Below are 22,762 nucleotides of genomic sequence, written 5' to 3' on the forward strand. Positions count from 1 at the left end.
CCATCGATGTTCAGTTTTTTATTCATATGTATTTAACTGCTCACTGTCTGTCAGTCATTCTGAGCATTCTTTACTTGATTGCATTATATTTCGTTTCTTTTCTTATCTAATTTTAAACTTAAACCCTCAGGGAATATAGCCATTCTGTGTTTAGGTTGTTAGCTTAATAGCTTTGCTGCTACACGCTCAAGAGAACTTGTTAAATGTAATACAGCTGAAGTAGGGTTTAAATGATAGCTGGCTTGATATTCTTAGAAAAGTAAAAATAATTATGTTGTCATTTCATTGGTATGCGATTTCCTTTACTATGACAATCAATTGCATTCGACAATGTGATAGAGTAAAATATAGTGCTTCTTAATCTAGAGAGACAGATTTATTTTTTTCTAACTGGAGACATCTGAAATGCCTGTCATAAAGAAACTGTGAAAACATTAGAGTAGATATTAAATATTATAGAGAGCTTCAGGATAAATGCTTAAATTCCTCTTGGTGACTCCTGCATAAGCTAGCCCAGGGTTAGACAATCAACTATCTGGGTGAAAAGTAAAAAATAAATTGTTCAGATGCTTAAGTATAAATAATATAACACATTTGATTCAAATAATCTGAAAAATGGCACATTTAAAAAGTAATTTCCTTCTTTGCTATTTTGTTCTTTTAAAAAAATCCAAATGTATGGTTAAATAACACATTTTTAGAGGGATATTTATTTGATAAATGTTAAAATACTATAAACAAATGTTAGAGTATTACTGATAGTGGTATGGAAGACTGTATTGATTAACCTACCTAAAAATTTCAAATATAAATAAAAGTAAGTATTGGAAAGATTGGACAATGGCCCAAAGTTGGCAGAAACTAAAGGGAATACTTGCATTTATGTGGTTTGCTACCCAAGGATGCATAGTGCAGGATGTATGGTGCAACTAACAAGAAAGTTGTCTGTAAATTCTGTCATATCCTTGGTTGACCTCTGGACTACACAAAATGATAGCTGGAAGATTAAAAGGACTTTGCAGAGATTTCAAATGCTGCACATTGTAAAGAAGATAAGAGTTTCAGTCTAGCCAAGTTAACTATCTGCTAGAATGCAAATCAACCTCTTCAGAGGATGATAATAGAATCCAGAATCTCTACAATGTATCCTCCACAGTTTATATTACCCAATCAAAATTTACTAGACATGTGAAGAAACAGAAAAATATTAGCCATAATGAAGAACAAAACATAAATAGAAATTCACTCACTCTGAGATGAATCAGATATTGGAATCAGCTGACAAGAATTTTAATACAGTGCTTTTAAGTATAGAAGAACTTAAAGAAAAATATGATTTTAATTAGTGAAAAGATGAGGAATGGCAGCAGAGTAGTAGAAACTATATTTTAAAAATGGAAATTTTAGAACCAGAAAGAACAAAATCTAGAATAAAAAATTCATTGGATGACTTAACAGGAGGTTAGGCTAGGAATGACAAAAGAAATGGTTAATGGAAGTGAGGAGAAATCAATAGGAATTATCCCATCTGAAGAACAAAAAGAATGAAAGGTAAAAAAAAAAGTGAACAGACCTGTGAAACACTTAAGGGTCTAACATATGTGTATTTTCTGTCTCAGAAAAAGAGGGGAGAAATAATGGGACGAAAAAGTATTTGAAGATATACTGGCCAAAAAAGTCTCAATTTTTTTGAAAATAATTGATTTTCATATCCAAAAAGTTCATGGAATGTCAACTGAATGAATACAAAGAATACCACACCTAATCACATCATAAGCTAACTCCTGAAAACTAAATCTCTAGAGAAAATATTGAAAGTCACTAGAGAAAAACAAGACATTATGTACAGGGGAAAGATGATATAAGTTATTGCTGACTTTTCATCAGAAGCAAACGAGGGCAGCAGAGAATGGAACAATATATTTAAAGTGTTTAAAGAAACAATCAATCTGTCAACCTCAAATTCTATATCCAGTAAAAATATTCATCAACTTGAAGATGAAAGAAAGATACTTTTACCTTAAAAAAATGAGTGAATTTGTGAAGGGCTGATTTGCACTATAAGAAACATTAAAGGAAATTCTTCAGGCTGATGGAAATTGATGACAGGTGATAACTGATATATAGGAAGAAATAACAGTGGCAGAAAGGCTAACTATGCAAGTAAATATAAAATATAATTCTCTTAATTTCTTTAAAAGTCATAAAAACATAAGAGAACTCTCTTCATGACTTGGTTTAGTTAGGACACCAATCTCCATCAGCATAAATTATGTGAATTAAACTTCATCAATACTAAATATAAAGACTTCATTTAAAAAGTGAATAAGTAAGCCACAAACTGGAAGAGAATATTTACAGGATATATATTAGTATTTGACAAAGGCTTAATCATTCAACTAAGAAAAGATAACTAAAAAATCAGCAAAAGATATAAATGTATACTTTATAAAGAAAAATATACACATACAAATAAAATCAGTTGTCAAAGAAAGAATTAAAATCACAGAGACCACTCTACACATATTGAATGACAGAAATGAAGAGTGACAACATCAAATTATAGTTGCTGATGAAAGGGTAATATGGTACAATTATTTTCAAAAAGGTTCTGGCATTTTCTTAAAAAGTTAAACACCCACTCTATGGCCCAGCAATTCTTAGACAATTACTCAATGAAATAAAAATATATGTCTACTGAAAGCCTTGTACATAAGCCTTCATAGCAGCTTTACTGATAATGGTCCTAGACTGGAACCAACACAAATATCTGTTAATATATATAGGGGAATGGATAAAGAATTTACAGCATATTCATTTATTTAAATACTCCTCAGAAGTAAAAATAAATGTACTTCTAATATAAGTAACACATCGATGAATGTCAAACATGTTGGAAAAAAGAAACTGAAAGAAAAGAAATTGGACCCCGAAGAGTATATAGTACATTGCTCCATTTATGTGTGAAGTTCCAGAACATGCAAAACTAATCTACGGTAAAGACTGGAAATAAACGGTTGCACAGAGGAATGGGAATGAGGAATATGTTAAGTGGGCATGGGGGAACTTTATGGGGTGATAAATGTGTTCCTATCTTGATAGATTTGTTAATTGTACAGATGCATGTGTTTGTCAAAACACTGAATTGTACATTTATGATTTTTGTGTTTCACTGTAAATTTTAGATTAAAAGAGATGCAGACAAACAAAAATAATATTGAATAGTCTTCTAGATACGGTATTGTAAAACTGTTCTTGCTGAAAAAATTATCGCAGTGACTGGATGTACACATATGAATATTTTTTAACTCAGTGATGTATTGGATGGTAGCCATAGCTCAGATCCTTAGATGGCTTCATGAACTGTTCTTAAGAAGATATAATATTTACTTTGTGTGGAGGCTAGAGAATTCTTGTACCTTATTCTATTTAATGATAATATGTCCACTGAGAGGAAAAAATAAGAAATTGCTATTTTTTTCCTTGAAGAGGATTATCTAACATTCCTAGACATTTTAAAGCTATTTCATTTAAAAACAGGTATACTTATTAGTTGTTCCTCTGTCCACTTAATTTTAAAGGCAGCAGTGAGATTTGTCAGCTTTGTGTGTCCCACAATAGTAGTGATATGGGCGTGAGGACTGAGAGAACTGAGCACAGAGTGAGACATCACTTATACGTTTTGTCTGAATCCAACATGGGTTTATTGTGGTTGTAGAAGTCAATTCACAAATCATACTAATCCTAAAATTGAGTCAATCTACTTCAGAAATAGAAGCTGAATTAATCAATTTTCAGTGTTACTGTTACACTAATTTGAACCCATACCCACAGCTGAAAATTGAAAAAAAAATTAAGATGATATGCACCAGTTATTTTCCATAGTTCATTTTCTTTCTTTCATAGATGCATAGTACACATTTGATATTAATCCAGGTTTTAAAATAGCATGTATAGGATTTTCAACATTAAAATGATAATTTTAAAGCACACTTTTATTTTTGATATGGGGATGGTGATGAACTCAAAATAATCCAAGTCAATTTTATTTTGCTATGATGAAGCTGTTTTTCTGTTTCTGGTAAAATAAAAATAATTAATATGAATTAACTAAGAAAAAGTTCTTAGTTGTAAGGTATGTTACCTTTAAAAGATATTTCAAAAGACTTAAATTTTAGATATTAAATTTAATTTCTATACGGATTAATTTATTTTTATAGGAATAATTATAAATGAGGCTATTAACTTTTATATTAATGGACTGATAAATTTGTTTTAAGTTGTTGAGGTCTTTAATATTGTTTTTTCCTGCAAAAAATAAGAAGAAATATGTAAGTATATAAACATAAGAATCTGGTCTTGCAGAAATATGTAACAGAAAAGAATCATTTAAAAAAACATTTATGGAAAGGCTTTTAGTTCTTAATAATTTGTTTTCCTCTCAAAATTATGTCAAACATATTTCCAAGATGAGAAACAAATTAATGGCTAAGTCTAATGGTTTACATTAGAAAATCTACTTTTTATAAACAGATTTATTGAGGAATACTTTACATATAGTAAACTGAACATATTTAAAGTGTATAATTTGTGTGGTTTCCAGTCATGTATATACTTATGGAATAATCATTACAGTGAATATGAACGTGCCTATCATTCCTTTTAATCCCTATCTCCCATCACTTCCTGTCCCACCCTTTTATCCCCAGGTAACCACTGGTCTGCTTTATGTCACTAATTTTCTAGAATATGATATAAATAAAATTGTATAGTATTGTCTCTCTCTCTTTCTTTCTCTCTCACCCCTCACCCCTCCATCCCTCCTTGTCGTGGTACATATCAATGCTTCATTCCTTCCTATTCCTGAGTAGCATTACATTATATCTGTATCACAATTTGTTTATCTATTCCCTTATTGAAGGATATTTGGGTTGTTTTTATTATAGCTTTGAGATATGAACATTTGAGTACAAGATTTTTTTATAGACCCACTTTCATTTCTCTCAGGGAAGTACCTAAGAGTAGAATGGTTAGATTGTATAGTAAGTATATTTTGACTTTTACTGTACTGACAAAATGTTTTCCAAAGTGGTTGTGCCATTTTACATTGCCACTAGCAATGCACTATGTATAAAGTTCACGTCCTCCACATCCTCACTAACACTTGGTATGGTTAGTGTTTTTTATTTTGGCTATTCTAGTAATGGCAATGCTGTGTTGTGGTTTTAATTTGCATTTTCCTAATGATAGTGATGTTGAGCATCTTTTCATGTGCTTTTTTGTCACCTCTATGTCTTCTTTGGTGAGGTGTGTAAATAATTTTGCCAAGTTTTAAATTGTTTGTTTTCATATTATTGACCTTTGAGGATTCTTTTAATATCCTGGATACAAGTGCTTTGTTAGATAAAAGATTTGCAGCTCTTTTATCCTGGTCTGTGGCTTGTCTTTTTATTCTCCTAACAGTGTCTTTTAAAGAACAGAAGGCTTACATTTTGAGGAAGTTTAAATTATCAATTGTTTTGCCTCTTTGAATCATTCTTTTGGTGTCATATATAGGATATCTTTCTCTAATCCAAAATAACAATGGTTTTTCTTTTATATTAAATTTAGGTCTAGGATCAACTTTGAATTAATTTTTATATAAAGGTGTAAATTATAGATGAAAGCTTATTTTGTACATATCCATATGATAGAAGACATTTCTTTACTAAATTTCATTTGAATCTTTGTCAAAAATAATTTGTCCATATATTTATGGGTCAACTTCTAACTCTATTTTCTTTCACTGCATTATTTTTAGTTTTGATGCCAATACACAGAGTCCTGATTACAGTAACTTTATAACAAGTCTTGAAATCATGGAATGTTAGTTCTTCCACTTTGTCCTTTGTCAAAGTTGTTTTGGCTATTCTAGGTCTTTTGCATTTCGTATGAATTTTAGAATCAGTTCAGTTTCTACAAACTATCTCCTGGGATTTCTATTGGGATTATATTAAATCTGTGCATCAGTTTTAGAGAATTGCCCTCTTCAAAATACTGATTTTTCTAACCCATGAATATAGTACATCTCTTCATTTATTTAGGTCTTCCATCCTTAATTACTTTTTGCAGTGTTTTGTATTTTTCAGCATAGTGATATTTTACATTTTTTATCAGATTTATCTGTAAGTATTTCAGGTTTTTAATGCTACTTTAAATGGTATTTTTATTTTAATTTTTGATGGTTGCTAGTATAGAGAAACACATTTTTATATTGATCTTATATTGTGCAACCTTGTTAAAATACTTATTAGCTCTTAGATTTTTTAACTGACTTTTAGAGCAGTTTTAATTTCACAGCAAAATGGAGCAGAAAGTACAGAGTTCCGCATACCCCCTTCCTCCATACATGCTCAGCATCCCCCTCCCTGCTGCCAGCATTTTAATAGTATTTTTATATTTGTATGCCACTAAATATATAATGTTCTTTTAATATGATATATTAATATATAATATTTATATTAATGTATAAATATGATTATAAATATAAATGTTACAACATAATAGTTTCCCCCTGCTGTCAGCATTCTTACAGCTTTTTTATTGGTTTAATTAAGAAATTTGGAGATATTTTGGCCATTATTTTTTCAAATTGTCATAGTTTTATCTCTCTTCTCTCTTTTGGGGAATCCATTATTATGTGTATTAGGCCTTGTGGGACAACTACTGATGTTCTCTTCATTACTTTTGAAAATCCTCTTTTCCCTTGTGTTTAATTTTAGAGTTTTTCTATTGCTGTCTTTAAGATTACTAATCTTTTCCTTGGCAACGTCTAATCTGCCCTTAATTTTATCAATTGTAATTTTTACCTCAGGCATTGCAGTTTTTATATCTAATAGTTTGTTTGGGGTCTGCTTGTATACTTCCCATGTCTCCTTAAGTTTTTGAACATATGGTGTACAGTTATCATGTATATTTTAATGCAATGCAACAGGTTGAATTTTGAATCAGGTATGAGAATTTAGCTTTCTTCTATTAAGCAAGACATAGAGATTTACAAAACTGTAAATCGGTGCCACTCTTTTTACTAAATATTTTCACAAAAGTATATTATTTGTCTTAATAAGAAATGGGTTTTTATTGTTATTTTAAAATCTCTTAAAATGTTTTTAAAGTTTCTCAGCTTTAATTTCTAATATAATTAATAGGTATCAGTAGATATAATCAACATAAATTAAAACTCGTTGGGCTCCTCAGTAGTTTTTACAAGTACATAGTGGTTGTAAAACCAAAACTTTTGAGAAGCACTGATTATGTGCTGCGCATTACTATATTAACATTATTATATTGTAATGATGACATCAAGTAGGTTCTAGAAGGTCATATTTTGAGAATAGCCTGAAAGCACCTATGCCTGTGGTTTTAGAGTTTACATTAATTAGAACTGCTAAGGAGATTTACAGAGAAACTATAGTAAAGTATTTCTTTATAAACATCGCAACTCTAAATTCTAATAGATCAGATATATTTTAGAAACCATACTACCATTCAGAAGCAGTCTGGAAATGGCCTTCAAGAAATGAAAAGTAAGCATAGAACAGAAAGATCATGAGATTTGAATACTACAGCTTTAGGTTCTAGCTCTTAAATTCATACCCTGCCATTTAATTATTTCATGAACTGGGGCATATGTCACATTTTTAAACTTATTTTTCAAATGAGTCAAATTGATTTAATGTGATAGAGTTTTTCTGAGGATTACATGAGATGACATGGTTGTGGTGTTTAAAGATCTGTGGCATTAAACATATGTTAAAGATTATTCCTGGTGTTATTTCAGCCTCTAACTTCAAGTAGAAATATGATCTGAGATAATGTCTCACATAACATGGCAGGATTAGGGATTTGGCTCTGCTGAGCAAATTTTGAGGTTTTGTGTTTGTTCACATTTAAGTATGACTATTAAATAGAAATCAAATTGTAGTTTTACCTGGTAGTTAAAAATTTTTTGTTGTTGTTGTGAGGGGAGGAGGGGAAAAACTGTTTGTTGCAATTAGATGAGACTTTGACCTAATTATGTTTAGTACTACTTATTTTTTTCCATAGTTATTTGTGTTTTAGTCACAGTTTGAGAAAGTAGGCAATTTAATGTTACATTTTAGTGTGATATAAGTAAATTAAAATATAATTTGCTTATTTCTGGTCCATAAGATTATCCCATTACTTTAGAATATATTGAGATTTCTTTATAAATTTTCCTAAAATATTTTCTCTTTCTTCTAGTATGTTTTAACTGCTTTTTGTGCAATTCGTTCAAAGAATTTAAAAAATATTATTGTATTTTAAAATATGATTGCAGATAACCATTTATATATTTATTGCTTTTGAAAAACCAAACCTTATATTTTAGAAGGAAAATGGGGTTGCTTTCAAAGTAGCTATATTTTAAAATTGCAATATAATTTTCTTTCTAGCAAGAAACTAAAGGCCTTTTGCAAGGTCAGAGGAATTAATCTTGTTAGGTTGGAAATATTTTAATGAAAGAAAGAGAATTAAAACCCTAAAATATGAATTGATATTGATGGAACTATTTAAGTACAAGAAATTATATTGCTTTTTATTTGTCCCCCCCATGTGTGTGTGTGAGAGAGAGAGAGAGAGAGAGAGAGAGGGAGAGAGATAGATATGTATTTGGTTTGTATGTTTGTTGACTATTTCTTCCCATTTTAGAGATCTAAGGGAAGGACTGATCATAGCTATAAGAGAATTTGGAATAGTGATGCTATGGTCTGAATATTTGTTTACCCACAGAATTGATATATTGGAACCTAATCCCCAATGTGATAGTATTAGAAGATGAGGTCTTTAGAAGGTGATTAGATCATCAAGGCTCCTTCTTCATGAATGGGATTAGTGCCCTTATAAAAGTGATTCTAAAAAGTTTTCTTGCCTCTGGCACCATGGGGATGCCAGAAAGAAAGATCATCTGTGATGCAGAGAGATAGGCATCACCAGACACTGAATCTGATGGCACCTTGATTTTGGACTCCCCAGCCTCTAGAATTGTAAGAAATAAATTTTTGTTGTTTATAAGCCACCCATTTACAATACTTTTGTTATAGCAGCCCAAATGGACTAAAGCAAGTACTTTATACAATCACCAAATAATACTAGATTATCATTAGCTCCACCTCTACATCCTATTTTCTTTTTATATCTCTGTGAAGATACTTAGGAATTAATGAAATGAGTAATGGCACAGCAGCATAATATGGACAAAGATATAATAGATAACATAAATAAAAATTATAATCCTTTGGAATTTGTAATAACCAGAAATGACTCAGCTTCAATATGTTTAAGAATACTTTTTAAACTCATTTAATTAGTTATATGAAATTATTTTGGGGGTGATAATTTACTAATTCTTTTTGGAAAATCTGCAGTTGAGACTCATTTTGTGGAAATTGTGGTAATCATAAATATGGGTCTTGGTGCATTGGGCATTTAATATAAGTAAAAAAAAAAGCATAGGTATGTAAATGAGCAAGATAGAGCGCCATTTCAGCAGTAGTTGTAGTTAAAATATGCTAATACAATTTAAGATTGGCTCTTAAGGGGCATATGTGTTCCACTATAGCTATGTAAGAAGTACAATAAATAATATTATGACATTATTGTGGGCTTTGGAAAGAATATATAATTTTTCTACTTTGAGATGGAAATTTACATCATTTCTCCTACCAATTAAAGATACTAAACAATTTCATTATTTTTAACCCTGTTAGTTTAGCAGTTCTAATAGTTTAATTATAGTGTAAGTGAAACTTAACTAAAATGAAAAGTGGGTTTTTGAAGTGGTATAACTGGAAACCTTTCATCATTTTCATTCAACTCCACTTATATTAGAATTCCAGAAGTCTAATTAATTTTCTTAGGTATTCTCCGGTAAAGACAGTTTTACCCCAGTGCTTTTTCCGAAGGAATGCAGACCCGTTGTGAAAGCTCAGGCTTTAAAACGTCATGTTTGTTTATTTGTTTTTCCTTCTTCTCTTGTCTTGGATTAAGACAGAGAGGGAGAGATGGGAAAAGGAAGAAGAAAGCAATTCTGAATTTCCCCGTTAGGTGGACTAGGCACATATTAAGGTGTGAAATCAGTAAACAACAAAACAAAAACAGGACAGTTTTTTTTTTTTTTTTAGGGTAAAAAGATTGGTCATCTTAGGAAAACTTAGAATTTACATAAAGTTTCCATAGTCAAATGTATTTTTATTTTGAATTATATATGGAGAAGGCAGCATTTGCAGTTTTTTGCTCAAGGATTATGTAGGGAGGTAGGGGAGAATATATCATCCTTCTTCCTGGACTCTTGCCATGCTTATACCCCCAGTGTGGAAGACAGAATGAGTCTGAGTTGCTCTGTGGCTCTTTTGGACATCAGTAAAATATAGGGGTATCTTCATGTTGGGTCAGCAGTCTAAAATGTCAGTTTTTGGTGTGCTCTTGGCTGAAGAATGACCAGACACACTGAAACCAAGGTTAGCACAAAATGAGGTTTATTGAGGAGAGAAAGGTAGGAGTACAGAGCAAGAGCAAGATACGTTCACACAGGCCTCTTGTCATAACAGAAAGGACCTTGGTAATGGTCTGGGTCTAGTTTTATAGTATTTGGATTGGGCCTTCCTCATGGTTCAGACATCATCACAGAACCACTTTGCTGGACAATTGGGAGTTATATGATCTGAGTCATAGTGCATGTGGGTCTCCCATGAGTCTGTCTGAAATCCAGTTTAGGGGTGAACTGCAACATAGATTTAAGCTAATGACACGATAATTAGACTTAGGTTGTTCTAGGGCACCTTCCAGACTTGATTGTACCTATGCTGCTTGGCTCGTGGGCTAGAGAGTCCTCTGTATTCTTTTGTAGTTGGAGTGCTAAGTTCTGATTGGTAGATTGATAGGGGATTCCCTCCTCCCTCAGGTGTGGCAGTCACTAGGGACGCCTGCCTCATCCCCAGGAGGGGCTGGAGGTCCCTAGCTGTCTACCTAACATTTCCCACTCTCTCTTCTAGAGACCCAAATAGTTGGGTAGAGGCATTGACTCATCTGGCTGCTTCCTGCTGAGTGAGGATGACGATTCCTTTTAGGGTGGCCTCTTGCAGGTTCTCCAGGGGTCTCTCCAGGGGACTTCCGTATATGTTCTCGTATATGTTCTTGGTAAATTGTTGTAGTTGTAGGTGCAAAGAGGAGGTAGGTGCTGGGGCTGGCAGAGAATGTAGGACCATTTGTAGCTTGACGGCCTCTCTCTCCAGGGGACTTCCGTATATGTTCTCGTATATGTTCTTGGTAAATTGTTGTAGTTGTAGGTGCAAAGAGGAGGTAGGTGCTGGGGCTGGCAGAGAATGTAGGACCATTTGTAGCTTGACGGCCTCTAGACAGGATGAAATAAATTTAGTTAGAAAATTTATGAGGATCGATCCCAATATAAAAATTCCCAGGATGCTAAGTGACAGGGTGACCAAGGGAATTAACTAAGGATATCCACCAGGGTCTAGAGGTCTCACCTCATGTCTGGAGATTGGAGGTGGACTCTAGGATGGCATTGATGTTGTCCTGAACCTGTCCTGACTTGTTAACAAAGAAACAGCACTGTTCCTCTAAGAACAAGCAGGTGCCCCCTTCTGCTGCAGTTATAAGATCGAGGGCCTGCCTATTTTGTAAGGCAACCTCCTCACCATCCCCAAGTGAATCCAACTGTTCCTGTGAGAGGGCTAGCATATGGCTAATTTTCACCAGGAATCGGGCAGCCTCCACACCCAAAGACTGCTGTAGGCCCAGGGATGTGCCTCCTTTGACTACTCTGGCAGTGTCTGCTGTTCCCATAAAGGCAAAAAGGGGAATTAAGGGAAGCGCTCAGGTGTATAGGTGACTCCGCATGCGCAATGGGAAAGGCGAGGTTGCTGAATCCTGGGCAATTTGAATATCTGCAGATATCAAGCTCAGGGAGCAGTGGCCTCTCCAGTAAAGGGGTTGGCACCCAGTATGCTTGGGTGCCACACACCTAGTATATTCCCGCTTCAGAGGAAGGTGGATGGTGAACTGGATTTTGCCTAGTAGAACAGGAGCTGATTCGCCAGTGGCATGGTGTCTTCTTCCCTGGGCTGCTAAAGTGGCTCCAAGTTAGGGATCAATTAAGGGGTGAGCAAATGAGGAATCGATCTTTTCTAGGATTAGAGAGCCTGCCCGGCTGAAATGTAATGCTGCTTTGGTTGTGTGCCAAAGGGATCTTTCCCTAGTTGGGCCCACCAGGGGATTAATCCCCTGTTGTGGACATCCCTAACAAAACTGGGTAATAAGGGAAGGAAGGGCAGTCCGAAGTGTCGGAGGCTAGGGAAATTTAGTCAAGATGTAATTTTTTGGATCAAGAAAAGCAAAGTCAGGGTCCTGGCAAATGACCTGAAGTTTACAAAAGTCAAGGCTGTGACTAGTGTTTTTCATGGGGAACTGAGGGATGACAAAAGTATATATGCATTGAGAAGTAGGCAGGGTCCCCACATCCAGGCCCTGTCCGTAAGTATCAGTAATACAAATGGGAAAGGTGTGCTGGGCCACATTACTAAGGTAAGCATATATGGCCCTGTAGGGTACAGATTGTGAGGGCTTGGGGAAAGGCCAGATCTGTTCTATTCTTGTAACCATCTGAGTGTGGACTTGGGTCTCCCAAGTATGTGAGGTGGTGGAATGTTGCTCAATAGTAAGAGAGAGATTTTCTCACGTTTCCCACATCACTGGTTGGGTATAGCCCCATGACTTAGTAGATAGGCATATCCAGCAGGTTTGGTTAAGCCTTAGGGTATGTGTGGTTTGGTTTGTCAGGGCAAAAGGAGTCTTGCCTATGGATAAAGAGTTTGCGCTACTTATCTGAAGGAGGTACAGCAGGAGGAGGTACCTGAGATCCTCAAAGGGAGTACATGAGTATTTGCTTCCAGTGTTGCAATTTTCGTCTGCGGGGACTGGATGAGTCTCATTTTTGGTCTTTTCACAGCTTCACCTGAGAATGATGGATCCAAGTAGAGTAGGGGATGGGTTGGGGAGGCAGAGCTCAGGCAGTGATATGTGGCCCTGTTTTCCTAATAGACCACAGACCAGTCCCAAGCAGTGGCCTGAGGGTTGGGGTAAGGCAAGAAGATGGAGAGCAGGAAGTAAGAAGTGGTAAGGCAAGAAATGACGGAGAGAAGAAAGTAAGAAGTGGTAGCAGATCTGGAGCAGAAGAGATACTTGACATGTAAAATAATCAGCCTTATTTGTTCACTGATTATATGTGTGGATGAGAGAGAGAAAGTGGAACATATTAATAGAATTACTCACAAGCCCTGCCTTAAGTCACTCTGTGGATTGTTATGCCAGTCAACTGAGAAAGAGAAGACATAGAAGTGAATTTGAGGACGAGATGATGAGTTTGATTTGTGGGGTAACCAAGTGGAAAGGGCAAGTAGTAGGTTGCATCTATTTTCTCATAGCTCAAGAGAGAGAACGGGACTAGAGATTTCAATTTGGAAGCCACCCATATATGTATATGGATGATAGTTGTAGTCAGTAGTATTGACCAGACTGTCATGAAACTTGAGGTTAGATCTCTGCATTCCTACTACCACCACATCAACATTTAAGGGATGAATTATTTCAGCTCTTGAAAAGAAATAGTTAACTTTGGATGAGACGAAAAATCTCAATAGAATGATATCATAGAAAGCAAGAGTGGAAATAGTCTCAACAAATAAGCCATCAAATAGGTTAAATGATAAAGAAGTCAGGTAGGATTCAGTCATTACACATGTGTTTGAGTTTGTGTTTTCTCTCAGGTACCAAGGATCTAAATTTGAAATGATGTGCTCTCTGACTTCATTCTTTACAGCCTAACAGAGAGACAAGTACAAATGGTTCAAAACATACTTATATTAATGAAGGGAAAGTGTACACAAAGCATGAAACAAGATCTGGATGGGGTCAGGGAAGACTTCAGAGAGAAGGTATATTTTGAAATAAAACTGGAAGGATGAATAGTTTTTTAATACCAGAGAAGCAGGTGAATATGTACAAAATTATGTATGTATGCAACAATATGTCATTTTCTAAAAAACTACAAGTAATTCAGTATCACTGAATTCACAAAATCTGAATGTTGAGTGTAAAGAGAATTGGGAGGGGAACAGATCAGAGAGAGGAGAATTGATACATAGGATAATAGTCATTTTGTCATAGTAAGGAGCTTTGAAAAATTCTGAGCAGTTGTGTGTTACAATTAGTACTATCTACCAAACATTTACAGACTCCCTTAATTCCATTGTGAGGCATGTCATAGGATTGTACTTCTTGATCCTTTATGGTTGAGTGGTTACATGACTAGTTCTGGCCAATGAATTGTGTGAATATTGATGCTCATCATCTCTGGCCTGGAGCCTTAAATACTGATGTGAGATTCTCTACAGCTTTCTGTTCTCTCTGGCACAGTGATAGGCAATACTCAATATGGTAGATATCTCATTTCTTGGTTCTCTGAATATTTCCATTGTGTTAAGCTGAGTTGGTTTGGAAGTTGTTTGTTTCTGTAGCACAATTAAGTCTATTATGGGTGAGGTAGACTTTAAAGATAGTAAGGCAATAGGATATTGGTTATTTCCTAATAGCAAAAAGAGGGAGAAAGAGAAATCTAAGCTAAGAGTTCTATAAAAGATATCCATTGAATTTGGTAGTTAGGTTGCCATTTGTGGTCTTCAAGAGAGATCTTGAAGGTTTTTGTGGAATACTGGAGAAGGAAAACATACATCAATGAACTGTAGAATAAATGGGAAATAAAGGTGTGGAGACAACTAATGTTGAAATTCATAGCATGAAGTAGTAGACGAGGTGACTGTGGAATATTTGCTGCAAAATGTAAACATGTTTGCTTCTATTTTAAAAAATGTATTATGTTATCAGAAATTAAATTAATGTAGTATAACAAGCAAACAAAACCCTATGATTGCATTTAATAATTTAAATATACCAACAGTCTTGGGAAACAAAAGATTCTCTTTGGATAATAGAAACTGCAGCCATTTCTGATTTCCTGTACAAATTCTATCTTTATATGACTGGAATTCATCATTTATTTCTAGACTTCAGTTCTTATTTGATTACTTTTCAGAACATTTCTAGTTTTATAAACTTGATATTTTAAGAGATGAAACAGGAAATATCTAAGTTTATTTAGTTAACAGTGCAAATGGAATTCAAACTATAAGATAAACACATTGCCCATTATAGTCGTACTGCAAAGGCAAGGAAAGCCATATTTGCATCTTTTTGATTGCCACTTGTAAATGAAATATAATGACTTAATACAAGGTTATTAAATAGCAAGCAGCTGAGATAACACTAATGCAAAATGATGGCAGAGTCCAGCATAAATCTATAATATGGTAAGTGCTGCCAATTATATTATTTCATTTTGAATCATATATAACCTATCAAACTGTTCCTGGGTGCACTTTTAAACATGCTGCTCCATGATAATTTTTTCCATTAAGTTCTTTAAATCTTGAATAATCACTAAAGTACTCTGCCATTCTTATTTTATAATATATGTGTAATCTTAATTAAGAATCTGGAAGGCAATACGCACTTGCAAGGAGGAAGCAAGATATTTCAGATACCCAAAAAGTAACATGGGATGGTTCAATATGGCTTATTTATTAAATATATAGTGAACAGTTGTCAAAATAGCTATTGTGGAATTGTATTAATATAGAACCTATTCAAGGTTAAGCATTTACAGTAAGTGTTGTATTACAGCAAACACTGAACTGTACTCCATAGGGTCAAATCTACAGGCATTTAATTTCAGCAATTGCCATAATAGAGGCATTATGATAATGTCTCAGCCTCTTGGGTACACATAGAGGTTGAATGCTATGTTTTTTCTTTTCTTTTTTAAAGCTTTTGTCTATAATCCACACATTGCTTGGAAAAGCAAGAATTTGTATCCTTCTTTACTTAAATATTTGTAACTTAGTTTCAAAGGTTGCAATGAACATGGTCTGAGAGAAAAAGTAGTGTAATATAAAAAGGGGAATAATTTTCCATATGTTTTAGATTTTTGGGCACAAGTGACTCATCACAAAGACCACATGTACTTTTTCTGAGTCCCACCCTCAACATGTTTTATATTTCCCATAGGAAAGCTTTGATGCAGTTATTCTGTTATACCATTTTGTTCACTGATTTGTTATTGTTTAAAAATGAGCATATTTTAATAAGTTGATAGGCTATTATCAGATAATTTAAAAGGCATAATTACTGTCAGCAGGATACTAACAAGCTAAGATATAAAGTATAATTTTTAAGAGGAATCTGAGAAAGACTGAGAAAGAGCAACTGGTGAAGGAATTGAAGAAATAGGCACGTGTAAGTTTATAGATGGAAGAAAAGGAAGAGAAGGAAGATGGAAGGTTTAAGAAAGAGGAAATCAGAAAAACATTTTACTTTAACCAGAAATGTATGCACAGATGAAACAGAAGCAAGCAACACACACACACAGACACACACACACACAGACACACACACACACACACACACACACACACACACACACACACAGAGAGGTATAAGGTCACTGGGAGTAGAGTGAAGAACATATACTGGCAGATTTGGTGTATGTTTTAAAGATTTTATTTTCTATGTGTTCTTCAACGTCATACAAACATACTCCCGATTATTTTGAAATTTTGTTTTTAGTACTAAAATTTACTTTTCTTTTTATCTTTAGTGGTTCAACAAATGATGGTCAAATGCCCTAGTCTACCTTTAAGTGCAAATCTACATCTTACATGATAGTTAATTATCCTGGGGAAGGATATCATCAGTTTTTATTTTGTTCCATCTCAGGTATTTGTTTTATTTGCTACTGTGAGTTTTGTTGGTCCTTCCTTTGTGAATTTTCACTAAATCTGGTTTCAATGGAGTGCAAATTGAAGCTCTATTATTTATCAAGACAACATGATTTTACTTAGAACACAATTTCAATTTGATCAATGAAACTGTGATTATTCACTGACAATGTACTTCCTGGGTCAGCTTCAGAAATCTCTTTGTCTCAGTTTTTTGGTTTTCTGCTTATGCTTGCCCTAATTTAATATTTCAGTCCCATATATATTGATTTATATTTAATAACTCATTATTTATACTTATTTTTCCATTTAAATGATATTACAAAGCTTTTTTCTAGTTGTATACATAAGAACAATACGTATTCTGAAATTGGCTGTTACTTAGTTTCATTTACTAATACTTCGACCATTGAAGTACTACTACAAGTAGGGTGACAAGCTATAGTATAATACATATGCTGCAGAAATTCATAGCCTGTGCATCAGAATCACTTGTGGAGCTTTCTTAAAAATCCAGTAGCCAGGATTTGAAAACCACTGGCTAAATTGTTGGAATACCAGCTGAGCTCACTGTTTCATAGAAATCTCCTAAAATATTGATTCCAATCTTCTGCTAGTGAAAGACAGGGCAGAAGCATAAAAACTTTGTGCTAACCTTAAAGGAGAAAACAGATATCAGTAACATGACTTCACATGGGCAAAAGCAAGAGAACAATGTTGATGGATTAGAACAATATTGTTCTTCTACCCTGTGCGATGTCAAGGTTCAGAAGGAGTCATTGCCCAGATTCATTGTCAATTTGGAGACATCTAAAAATGTGGAATTGTGGGATTTAAGAATTCCTACCCTGGATCTGTGTTAGTAGTTCTCATTCATAAGCTTCTTAGTGTTCTTGTCTCCAGCTTATTGTGCAATGGAAAGACAATTTTTTTTTTACTTAAAGAATGACACAATAATTCACATTTATTGTAGAAAAATGAGAAGACATTGATAAGCAATGATAATAATAATCTGATAACAACAAATAGCCACATTATTCTCATGTTGATTAGGTTTCTAGCAAGTATATTTTCTGGTTACGAGCATAGACCCTGGAGACATTGCCTCGTTTTGAATCCTGGTCTTACCACTGACTAGCTCTATAACCTTGGGCAAATTATTTATCCTCCGTATACTTCTGTTTTTCAGCCTGTAGAATGGGAATAATAATACTATGTTCTCCATAGGACTGTTATGAAGATTAAATACATTAATATATGTAAAGTTTTTAGAGTAGAGGTTTGAACATAGCAAGCTCTCTATAAGTGTTAGCTATATTACTATATGTGTAAACAAATATAAAACTAACAAATATTAATTTGTTTGTTGCTTGAAGTGGATAAAGCCACTTCAAGCAACATAAAATATTCCTGCAGATTTCATGGATATTTACTCATCTATGGACCAATTATTTACTTACCACTGATTGTGTGATAAGCACCATATATCTAAATAAATTCTTTAGAGATTCTATTGTACAGACTGTACTGCATTTTATTTAACCAACTCTCTAGTGGTAGATTTAGGAATTTTTTCCATTTTTAAAAAATAATGTAAATAAGACTATAGCGAATATCCTTTGTAGCTAATTATGTGCACAAATCCATGACAAATTTCTAGAAATTTTATAGGTGAAAGGGTAAGCAGTTTTCAAAGGTGTTTGTTATTTGCTGACAAATTACTGTTTAGGAAGATGTTGCCATTTATGGTCACACCAACAGTCAATGGGAATGGAAGGCAAAGATCTTGAGTGAATGTAATAGACTGAGCCATAAGAAGTTCCAGGATAACTTGAACATTTCAAACTAAGATGTGACATTAGACAGCTAGAAAAAGCCAATGAAAAGCAGTCAATAAATCAAAACACTTTTGAAAATTTCTGCTCCTGAGTTAGGGACTGTTGGTAAACTTGAAGCAAGTAGAATACTAGATTATTAAATATTAGGGCTTATGATAGTTTTAAAACTCTTGTTGGTATTGCCTATTATGGATTTTTTAAGGTGAGCAATCATCTACATTTGTGAAAATGCCACAAATGAAAAATACTGTTATTTCTTTCACTTAGAGGTTATACCATTATTTGTATCTTTTCATATTAATTATCAAGGGCCAAAACGTCTCATTGTTTTAGGTTTGTGCTAGATTTTCTGCTGTACCTTAGAAAGTAGCATTTAGGAAGCAAAGCAACATTCTTTTTTGGAAACTAGGCTTAGTTTCTAAATTTCCCTACTGTCTATAGGCTTATCCCATCCACCCCTCTCTTTTGTGGTCCTCAATTGATTAATCAGAACCATAGATTTTTTTCCCCCCATAGATATATACAGAGTTTTATTGTGCTCTCTTGGTAATCAATTCAACTAGATCCTTTTTGTTCTGTGTTAAACATGAAAAAAACTATTAATATGTAGTTAATTTTTATTTCAGCCAAGTAGAAATACATAGTTATAACTCTACTTTATAACAGGGCATTTAAATGGATGTGGCATTGAGCATCTATCCAATAGGTAAGATTTTAAAAGATAGTAAACAAAGCTTTTCTTGTTTGGATTTTTAAAAATTAGAGTAAAATTATGAATCTAAGTATAAATATAAATTATCCAAATGTTTTTAAAGTCACCTTGAAAAGAGAATTAAGTTTCATTTTTTAATGATGGTTTGTGTCCATTTCATCATTATTAAATTAAAAAAGGAGTTGTGGCTTACTGAATGTCAATAAAGCAAAACCTACAATTACATAAGTGAATATAGCAGTGACAATACTCCTTTTAGTAGTATAGCATATTGCTTAAATTCTTAAGTTCTGGTTTTAGTCTTCTGGATTCAGATTTCACCACCACTATTCCTTGTACAAACTATATAACCTCTCTAAACCTCAATGTCTTTACAAGTAAAATAGACACAGTAAAAGTACTCATCTCATAGTTCTTTAGTTTTTGGTTTTTTATTGGTAATGTGAAGATTAATCAAGATAATGCATGGAAACTTTTAGCACTATTTGACAGGAAATAGATATTTAATACATTCTGTCTATTTCAGTAAAATGAAAGAAAAAAAAAACTTAAAAACAGGTTTCCATTAGTATCATATGTTTCCTTTCTCCACAGTTGCTGCTGATACCGAATCCACAGAGGTGAACAGATTTCCCTTCCTAATAAAACAACCACAGAAACAGCAGCTGTAACTGAGGAGAAAGCAGAACTAACATCTCTTCAAGAAGGGACCCCTTGATTCAACAGGCATTATGCATTGTCTGAAGGCTGGGAAGGAGATTAATAGACTAAGAACCTTGGCTGATCCTCTGGAGATAGACAAACTGAAAGATACCCAACTATTATTTTGCTCATTAATCTTGAGAAGGACAAGGCTTCGTGACCCTTCCAGTGGTCTTCTGACAATAGGGCTTTGAATTATATTCTGTTTCAACCTGGGCTTCCCTACATATTTTCTAGGTCTCTAAGAAGGAGAAGAGCAAATAGGGAATTGTGTTTGTGTTAGCTGGACAAATAGAATAGTCCATGACAGATAAAATCAAAATAGACTACAAAAATATTTCTCGATTCATCTTTCTACAGTAATGTGCTAGTTTGAACATTCAATATGACTGTCTACCACAGCATAATGAGTTCAGAGGGCACCTCTAATGACTCGAGTAAAGGGAAACCTGTCATTTGAAGTTGGTAGCACACCTGATGGATGGAGCATGGAAATGAAAACTTCCCGTCATGTTTTTTACAAGGGCACCTGATGCTTGGATGAGTTAAATGGATCAAGACAGAAGCGCAAAGTTCATCTTGCACACTTAAAGGCCATTGCAAGAATTTTGGATACTGTTTAAAGAGTTGCTGTAATATATAATATATGTTGTGCTTTTTTTCTCTCTTTCAGAAAGTTCAGTCTTTTAATAGTCATGAGTTTCCAATTCCCATGTCAAAATGAAACGTTAGCATAGAATATACAGACATTTTTAAAGAGTATTTCTCTTTTTGTTTTTAGTTGGTTAGTTGGCTTATGAATTTTAGTGTTTTAGATTTTTTTGTTATAGTTTCTTTAGCTTTTCTTGGCCATAATACCATCAGATAAAAGTCTGTGTACTCACGTCACTAATTTTCAAGATTTTTATTCTCTCGCTGAAATGATTTTTGAACATTTTACCATTGCTTTAATAATATTCTTAAAGAAATTTTATCATACCTGTGTGAGTTATTTTTTAAAAATGAGGTTTCAGCATAAAATAGGTATAATAGAGAGTCATGCCCACATCCTTATTATGTAAATTGACTGATTGAGAGATGTTATTCAGCAATTTATTGTGGAGAAAGATGGCCTAGAGTTTTATGTCTTACAGACTGATGGAATTTTAATTTTGGAATGGAGTATTTCTTTTTTAAAGATGGGGTAGTAGGCTCTATTTTAAGGCCATGAAGGAGCAATACCTGAGAAAGTAATTAAAATCAGTAGTTGGGCAAGAATTTGGACCTGTGCTCAGGAATGATCTACAGGATTCTGATATAATGGTATTTTCCCTTAGAGCCTTTTTCATTTTTAGGTGATTAATCATATATTTAAAGTGAATACATTTACTTGATCTCATCTAGAGAGAACATTTGAAAGTGCAGCATATAAAAAAATCATTTTAGAACTGCAAAGTTGTCAAATTTGGTTCCGCACTAACAGATATTTGCTTCAGATGAATTATCTTGTTTCCATTATATACAAGGATAATAATGGCTCCAAAACAACAGTTTTTATAAGCCCTGAGAACTAAGTCTAAACCCTCCATATAGGATCTGTTATGACCTACCTTTTTTTTCCTCAAAGATTAATTGTTTAGCAAAAGATTTGAATTCAGTGTGTTTAAGTGTGACTATTTGCTGTGTGAGGTGTGATAGAGAGGCGGTGAGAGAGGGAGAGATTTTTCAGCTTTCCTAGCTATCAGTCTGCTCAACTTCAGCCAACCAGTGAGAGGATATGTTAGCAGGCTATTGAATGTTCAGACTCCTTGTAACCAGGGTTTTCAAATAATCTTGTACAATCATCTGAATAGTCAAATATATTCCCTAGATCTTGGAATATAACTTACTATATTACAGAGAACTTCTTCCCATATTAACCTTACTAATGAATTATTTAAACTGTAAGTTACTAAATAAGTTATTCTTACTTTCAGCATGAACTTTCTAATCCATATATAATTAGGTTCAGGGATAGTTTGAAAGTGTAATAGAGTAACTATTAGCAAATTTCTTTGTGGCTATTACATTTCAGACACTGTTCTAAGCGTTTTATGAGTTTTAGATAATTTAATCTTCACTTTTGAGGAAGGAGGTACTGCTACTAATATCTTTATTTTGGAGATGGCACAATTGAGGCACAAAGAGGTCTTTGTATATTCACCTAAGATCTCACAGCTCTTAAATGACAGGGCTGGAATTCAAAGCCAAACAATCTGATTCCAGAACTGACACTTTTTTGTTTTTGAGGAGAAGGAAAGAGGAGTTTATTAATTTGCCAGCAAATGAGGAAGATAGAGACTCCTGTTTAAAAATGCCATCGTCCTAATAATAAACAGAAATACAGACCTTTAAAGGGATGGTTTTCAATTCTAGGCTATTGTCATTCAACTACAGTTAATGATTCTTATTGTTCCATCTCCATGGTAGACAATCTGGTGACCTCTGCCCAGATAGTTCGGTTGAGCCATCTCCTACAGCACAAAGAACAAAGGACATGTCCCTGCCCCTCCTAATCATGGCTTGAGGCCGGAATTCAGGTTTTAGTTCTCAAAAAGAGTGAGGGAAGTTTTAAAGAGAAAATG

At 33.8% G+C, this 22,762-nt stretch overlaps 1 long non-coding RNA gene across 2 annotated transcripts in view; it reads left to right on the forward strand.

The window, feature by feature from the left end:
* Positions 1 to 21,099, forward strand: part of LOC123630273 — a 127,298-nt gene extending 106,199 nt beyond the window's left edge. For both annotated transcript variants that reach the window (XR_006732628.1, XR_006732629.1), the window contains exon 3: positions 20,052 to 21,099. This is a non-coding gene — a long non-coding RNA (uncharacterized LOC123630273). The remainder of the gene's footprint in view (positions 1 to 20,051) is intronic.
* Positions 21,100 to 22,762: the final 1,663 nt, after the last annotated feature.

The sequence above is a fragment of the Lemur catta genome, chromosome 1 (genome assembly GCF_020740605.2).
Source record: "Lemur catta isolate mLemCat1 chromosome 1, mLemCat1.pri, whole genome shotgun sequence".
Lineage (NCBI taxonomy): Eukaryota > Metazoa > Chordata > Mammalia > Primates > Lemuridae > Lemur > Lemur catta.